We start from the raw sequence: 7881 nt of genomic DNA, 5'->3' as shown, positions 1-7881 counted from the left end.
CGAAGTGGATTGGTGGACATGGGTTATGCCCCTACCAAACAGGAAACAAGGTATGGCCTTGACATTGTCAATTCTTACAAGAAGTAAAATCAGAAGAAAAGTATTTTGTGAGCGAAGTGCTCATCAGTTGAATACTGATGAAGGTTTGGATCTTCCATGAGAGTTCTTGGATGAAATCTACAAGAAATATCATCTATTAAATGCCTATGAGGCATGGTCAGAATTTGATAGATTTCAGAAGACAGATAGTTAGTCAATGGAAGAATATACCATGGATTCTAACAGACTGCATAAAGATTGAGGAAATTCAATTTAGAGATCCCTGGTTCAGTGCTAGCATTTAAATTGCTGGATTATACTAAGGTTGCATATGGATAGGCTCCTGGTTCGAAATGGTTTTTGGTTCTCAGAGAGAATCCTGTTGGATTAGATGTCTGCTGCCTTGAAAAAAATCCAGAGGAAACAGTCATTTGCTGCAGTCTTTGTCGAACAGATGGAATATTTTGCAGTGACACAAAGAATAGAAAACTCAATGATTGCCAGATTTGAAATGGTCCAGATATTGGATGCAGGCAGACAAAGGAAGAATGACAGACAGGTGGAATGAGTATGAAAGCTATTTACATTCAATTAATGAATAAAAAATCTGGAATTGAGAGCTAGTCTCAGTAATGGTGCTATGAAACTATCATTGATTATTGCAAAAAACCCATCTGGTTCACATATGTCCTCTACAGAATGAAATCTGTCATCCTTACCTGGTCTGGCCTACATGTGACCCACATGAGATTTGGCTACTACAGCAGAAGACAGAATTGGAATAGCAATAATAGGTGAATCCCAGGAATGCCAAGGAACAGTTAATAAGTGTTTCAGGTGTGACTCAAAGTGTTGTTATGTGATGAACTGCCCACAGCAAAGAGGCAGGGTCCTCGAAAGGGCATTTTTTTTTTTTATTCATTCATGGGATGTGGGCATCACTGGCAAGGCCAGCATTTGTTGCCAGTCCCTAATTGCCCTTGAACTGAATGGCTTTCGAGGCCATTTCAGAGGGCATTTTAAGAGTCAATCACATTCCTGTGCGTCACATGTAGGCTCTGCCTCTCAAGGATTGGCCTTCACAGCCATCAGCAAAGGTGCACCAAAAGAAGACACTCCACCTAAATAGATTGTTTGCTCCGTGTCCATCATGTTTGATCGATGGAGTTTCCGGCTGGAGTAAGCCACTTTATCAGTCCTGATACAATCTCCAGTGACATACCTCTGCTGCTGAATAAAGCACAAATGAAACTTGACACGGAACATAACAAGGCAGTGGATCTGGAGTTTATCCAATCAGGACATTATTGTATCCCCCTAACACAACCTAATGTTTCACATCAGAGTGTAAGACAAGAATTAATGGCATCAGGTGATAAGAATCAGAGAGGAAAACAAACAAATTGTCTTAAAGTTGCATAGACAATTTACACACTCCACTTGTCAATGGTTAAAAATCCTGTTAAAAGATGCTGGTGTGGTTGATGAAGGTTCTATGAGGTTAATAGAAGAGATTAGTGAGAATTGTGAAATCTGTAAAAAGTATCGAAGGACACTGCCGCGGCCTATTGCCAGCCTTCCATTGACAAGTGACTTTAACAAGGGAGTTGTCCTGGATCTAAAGGTGTGGGACAAAGACAGAAATATTTTTATTCTACATTTTATTGACCAGACAATTTGATTCCGTCTTTTAATAATAATTCATAGCAAGGACAAAAGGGTGATTATAGATACAATCATGGAGAAATGGATAGGGACTGGACTTGGGGCACTGACTGATAATGGAGGGGAATTTGCCAATGATGAGTTCAGACACATGTGTGAAAAGATAAACATTATGGTCATGAATTCGACTGCTGAAAGTCCTAGTCTAGAACTAGGGGTCACTGTTTTAAAATAAGGGGTCACCCATTTAAGACAAAGATGAGAATTTTTTTTTCTCTCAGAGGGTTGTGAGTCTTTGGAATTCTCCTCCTCAAAAAGCGATGGAAGCAGAGTCTTTTAATATTTTTAAGGCAGAGGTAGATAGATTCTTGATAAGCAAGGGGGGAAAGGTTATTGGGGGAAGGTGGGAATGTGGAGTTGAGCTTACAATCAGATCAGCCATGATCTTATTGAATGGCGGAATAGGCTCAAGGAGCCAGGTGGCCTACTCCTGCTCCTAATTTGTATGTTCGTATATCCTTTCAGCAATGGACTCTGTGAAAGGAATCACACGGCAATCAATGAAATGCTGCTTAAAATCCAGATGATCAAGCAAACTGCAAGTTGGCAACTGCTCTGGCATGGGCAGTTCATGCAAAGAATCCGTGTCAGATGGTTGGGGGATATAGTCCCTCTCAATTGGTCTATGGGCGAAATCTAAAATTGCTTTCTGTGCTGTGCGATAGTCCTCCAGCACGAGAAGGTACTACAGTTAGTTCCATTTTTGCTGCACACTTGACTTCTTTACATGCAGGGAGACGGGCTTTCATCAAGACTGAGTTCTCTGAGAAAATTTGAAGAGCTGTGAGGCATCAAGTAAGGCCATTTTAAACAGAATTTAATTCAGGAGGTTTGGTGTATTATGAAAGAGAGGGTCATAGGAAATGGAAATGCCCTGGTAATGTAATAGATCATGATGGGAAGACACTACTTATCAAACATTTCAATCAAACTGTTAAGCTTCATTCTTCATGATTAGTCAGAGTTGATTACAAAATCTCAGAATCTGAGCAGCTGATAGAAGGAAACAAGGCACCTTGTACCTCAAATGCTCATGTGTTTTGTGAGAAGGTCCTGAGGAACAAAATACAGTGATCAAGGGCGGATACTGGTAACATGAGTGATCATGAAACACAGGACAGAGCTATTACATCCAAAGACCAATTGTCCACAGTGGGTCCATGAGTGATGTATATTCCAGAGGTTCTGAAGAAAGGTCACTGACCTGAAACGTTAACTCTACTTCTCTCTCCACAGATGCTGCCAGACCTGCTGAGTATTTCCAGTGTTTCTCATGTTTATATTCCAGAGGGGTCTGGAAAATGAAGGGATGTGACAATTGGGGGGCATGCAGGAAAAGCTACGGCCAAGTTTAAATATTGGTTGAATGTTCAGGATGGTGGTCAAGAAGTGAGGTCCATGGACTGGCAGAATTGGGTGAATGAATGGAGAGTAAGAAAGCGCAGTGCAAGTTCTAAATGGGTTCAAAGGTGACTCTAGTCAGAAAACAGTCATATACCAGAGAAGGAGCATGCTATAGTGTGAGATAGAGATCTCACAGCAATAGTCCCAAAAAACATCAACGTGCAAGTACAAGCTATATCTTGAATAGATTACACAATGAAATGAGGGCTACAGAACAGTCTTGAGCAGAACCAGAAGCAGAAAAAGGAATGAAACCAGACGGACCACCCGGCATCGACCTAGGCACCAGAAATGACAACAGCAAACCCAACCCTGTCGACCCTGCAAAGTCCTCCTTACTAACATCTGGGGGCATGTGCCAAAGTTGGGAGAGCTGTCCCACAAACTAGTCAAGCAACTGCCTGGCATAGTCATACTCACGGAATCATACCTTACAGATAATGTCCCAGACACTGCAATCACTATCCCTGGGTATGTCCTGTCCCACTTCAGGACAGACCCATCAGAGGTGGTGGCACAGTGGTATACAGTTGGGAGGGAGTTGCCCTGGGAGTCCTCAACATTGAATCCGGACCCCATGAAGTCTCATGGCATCAGGTCAAACATGGGCAAGGTAACCTCCTACTGATTACCACCTACCGCCCTCCCTCAGCTGATGACTCAGTACTACACCATGTTGAACACCACTTGGAGGAATCACTGAGGGTGGCAAGGGCACAGAATGTACTCTGGGTGGGGGACTTCAATGTTCATCACCAAGCGTGGCTCGGTAGCACCACTACTGACCGAGCTGGCCGAGTCCTAAAGGACATAGCTGCTAGACTGGGTCTGTGGCAGGTGGTGGGGGAACCAACACAAGGGAAAAACCTACTTGACCTCGTCCTCACCAATCTGCCTGCTGCAAATGCTTCTGTCCATGACTGTATTGGTAGGAGTGACCACCTCACAGTCCTTGTGGAGGTGAGGTCCCGCCTTCACATTGAGGATACTGTCCATCGTGTTGTGTGGCACTATCACCGTGCTAAATGGGATAGATTTTGAACAGATCTAGCAATGCAAAACTGGGCATCCATGAGGCGCTGTGGGCCATCAGCAGCAGCAGAATTGTACTCAACCACAATCTGTAACCTCATGGCCCGGCATATCCCCCACTCTACCATGACCATCAAGCCAGAAGACCAACCCTGGTTCAATGAAGAGTGCAGGAGGGCATGCCAGGAGCAGCACCAGGCATACCTCAAAATGAGGTGTCAACCTGGTGAAGCTACAACACAGGACTCTCTGCGTGCCAAACTGTGTAAGCAGCATGCGATAGACAGAGCTAAGTGATCCCATAACCAACGTATCAGATCTAAGCTCTGCAGTCCTGCTACATCCAGCTGTGAATGGTGGTGGACAATTAAACAACTAACTGGAGGAGGTGGCTCTTAAATATCCCCATCCTCAATGTTGGGGGAGCCCAGCACATCAGTGCGAAAGATAAGGCTGAAGCATTTGCAACAATCTTCAGCCAGAAGTGCCGATGATCCATCTCGGCCTCTTCCTGAAGTCCCCAGCATCACAGATGCCTGATTTCAGCCAATTCGATTCACTCCGCGTGATATCAAGAAAAGACTGAAGACACTGGATACTGCAAAAGCTACGGCCCTGATAAAATTCCGGCAATAGTACTGAAGATCTGTGCTCCAGAACTTGCCGCGCGCCCTAGCCAAGCTGTTCCAGTACAGCTACAACACTGGCATCTACCCTGCAATGTGGAAAATTGCCCAGGTATGTCCTGTACACAAAAAACAGGACAAATCCAACCCGGCCAATTACTGCCCCATCAGCCTACTCTCTATCATCAGTAATGTGATGGAAGGGGTCATCAACAGTGCCATCAAGCGGCACTTGCTAAGCAATAACCTGTCCAGTGACGCTCAATTTGGGTTGCGCCAGGGCTACTCAGCTCCTGACCTCATTAGAGCCTTGGTTCAAACATGGACAAAAGAGCTGAACTCAAAAGGTGAGGTGAGAGTGACTGCCCTTGACATCAAGGCAGCATTTGACCGAGTATGGCATCAAGGAGCCCGAGCAAAACTGAGGTCAATGGGAATCAGGGGGAAAACCCTCCGCTGGTTGGAGTCATACCTAGGGCAAAGGAAGATGGTTGTGGTTGTTGGAGGTCAATCATCTGAGCTCCAGGACATCACTGCTGGAGTTCCTCAGGGTAGTCTCCTAGGCCCAACCATCTTTAGCTGCTTCATCAATGATCTTCCTTCAATCATAAGGTCAGAAGTGGGGATGTTCGCTGATGATTACACAATGTTCAGCACCATTTGTGACTCCTCAGATACTGAAGCAGTCTGTGTAGAAATGCAGCAAGACCTGGACAATATCCAGGCTTGGGCTGATAAGTGGCAAGTAACATTCGCGAGTAACTCTCCTCCTGACTCCCCAAAGCCTGTCCACCATCTACAAGGCACAAGTCAGGAGTATGATGGAATACTCTCCACTTGTCTGGATGGGTGCAGCTCCAACAACACTGAAGAAGCTCGACACCATCCAGGACAAAGCAGCCCGCTTGATTGGCACCCCATCTACAAACATTCACTCCCTCCACCACCGACGCACAGTGGCAGCAGTGTGTACATTCTAGAAGATGCACTGCAGCAATGCACCAAGGCTCCTTGGACAGCACCTTCCAAACCCGCGACCTCTACCACCTAGAAGGACAAGGGCAGCACATACATAGGAACATCACCACCTGCAAGTTCGCGTCCAAGTCACACACCATCCTGACTTGGAACTATATCGCCGTTCCTTCACTATCGCTGGGCCAAAATCCTGGAACTCGCTTCCTTTCAGTGGGTGTACCTACCCCACATGGACTGCAGCGGTTGAAGAAGGCAGCTCATCACCACCTTCTCAAGGGCAATTAGGGATGGGCAATAAATGCTGGCCTGGCCAGCGTCGCCCACATCCCATGAATGAATAAAAAAAAAGAAACCCTCATGACCATCAAGTGTTAGTGGCTGCCAACTTTTCAGCGTGAAATGTTTCTGAAACTGACTAGAGGCAGCAGATACAGAAGGAAAACTATGGAAACTAAACAAATGCATCAATGGCCTGAATGATGCTTCCAGGGTGTGGTATCTTTCAGTGAGATCTGTTTTGCTGAAAATAGCTTCTGTTCAACTAAAAGTAGATCCGCAATGTTTTATTTGTATCCTAAAGGAACACTTTCAGGAATCTTCATGATACGTGTTAGTGATTTCTTATGGGGTGGTATTGGAGAATTTGAGAAATGTGTTCTTTCTCAGATTAGATTAGAATTTAAAATTGGGAGTCAGACCAGTGGGACTTTTAAATATATTGGTTTAGATATGAAGCAAAGTAGATCTGAAGTAACTTTAATCACAATCCTAATAGAGAGGTGTTACTCCCATCCTGGTTAATTGGTCATCAGAGAAAGATGATGTTATATCTGAAGAAGAGACAGAACAATTTCAAAGCTGATTTTTTTCCCAAAGATATGCTTTATTTATAAAATTTTTAAAAGTATACTGCAAAATTCAAATTGTATATTTCATCAAGTGCAATAAAGTTCAGTTTCTTTCAATGCGGTCCAGGAGGTGCCTCACAACTCTTGCCATACAGCCCGAGGGGTTTTACATGGGTTCCACCCTTGTTACACTTTGACAGTAGGACCTTACATAGTGGTCTTTCCCCATTGAGCCTTTGCTGCCCCAAGCTTTAATGCATCCCTCAACATGTAGTTCTATACCTTGGAATGTGCCAGTCTGCAACACTTGGTTGTGGACAACTCTTTGCACTGGAAGACCAGCATGTTTTGGGCAGATCAAAGTGAGTCTTTCATCTGGTTGATGATTATCTCAGTGTGCGTCCCTGGTAACAGCCTATAGAGCACAGAGTCCTGCATTATGGAGCTGCTCGGGATGAACCTCGACAAAATCCACTGCATCTCTTTGCAGACCTGCCTTGCAAATGCACATTCCAGAAGGAGGTGGGTGACAGTCTCTCCCCCACCACAGCCACCTCGAGGGCAGTGTGCAGAGGCGGTGAGACTCTGGCTATGCAGGAAGGATCTGATGGGGAGGGCCCTTGTCACCGCCAGCCAAGCTATGTCTTGGTGCTTGTTTGAATGTTCTGGCAATGAGGCATTCTGCCAAATGACTCTGACAGTCTGCTCGGGGAACCATCCGACAGGATCCACCATCTCCTTTTCCCGCAGGGCCTTGAGGACGTTCTGTGCGGACCAATGCCTGATGGACTTCTGGTCAAAGATGTTTTTCAGTACAAACATTTCCACAAGGGAGAGGTGGTACTGGACAGTCCAACTGAATGGAGCGTTCCACGGTAACGTAGCCAGACCCATCCTTCACAATACTGAGGACAGACAGATCAACAGCACATAGTGACAGCTTGTGTCTGCATACCCGAGGTCTACGCACAGCTTGATGCAGCCACAGACAAAGGTGGCCATCAGGATGAGGGTGATGGGGTGATGTTGGGTACGTTTCCCCTCCCCCCCTTTATCTAGAGGTTTGAACATCATGTCCCTGCGGACGTGGTCCATTTTCAATCTCCAGGTAAAGTAGAAGAAAGCTCTGGTGACCGCCATGACGCAGAAGTGGATATGGGCCGTCCTGTGCCATGTACAGCAACACTGAGAGCGCCTCACACCTGATGACCAGGTTCTTAGCCACAATA

This window comes from Heterodontus francisci, unplaced genomic scaffold (assembly GCF_036365525.1).
Source record: "Heterodontus francisci isolate sHetFra1 unplaced genomic scaffold, sHetFra1.hap1 HAP1_SCAFFOLD_1252, whole genome shotgun sequence".
NCBI lineage: Eukaryota > Metazoa > Chordata > Chondrichthyes > Heterodontiformes > Heterodontidae > Heterodontus > Heterodontus francisci.
The sequence above is the reverse complement of the archived record's forward strand: the minus strand, read 5'-3'. Positions refer to the sequence as shown.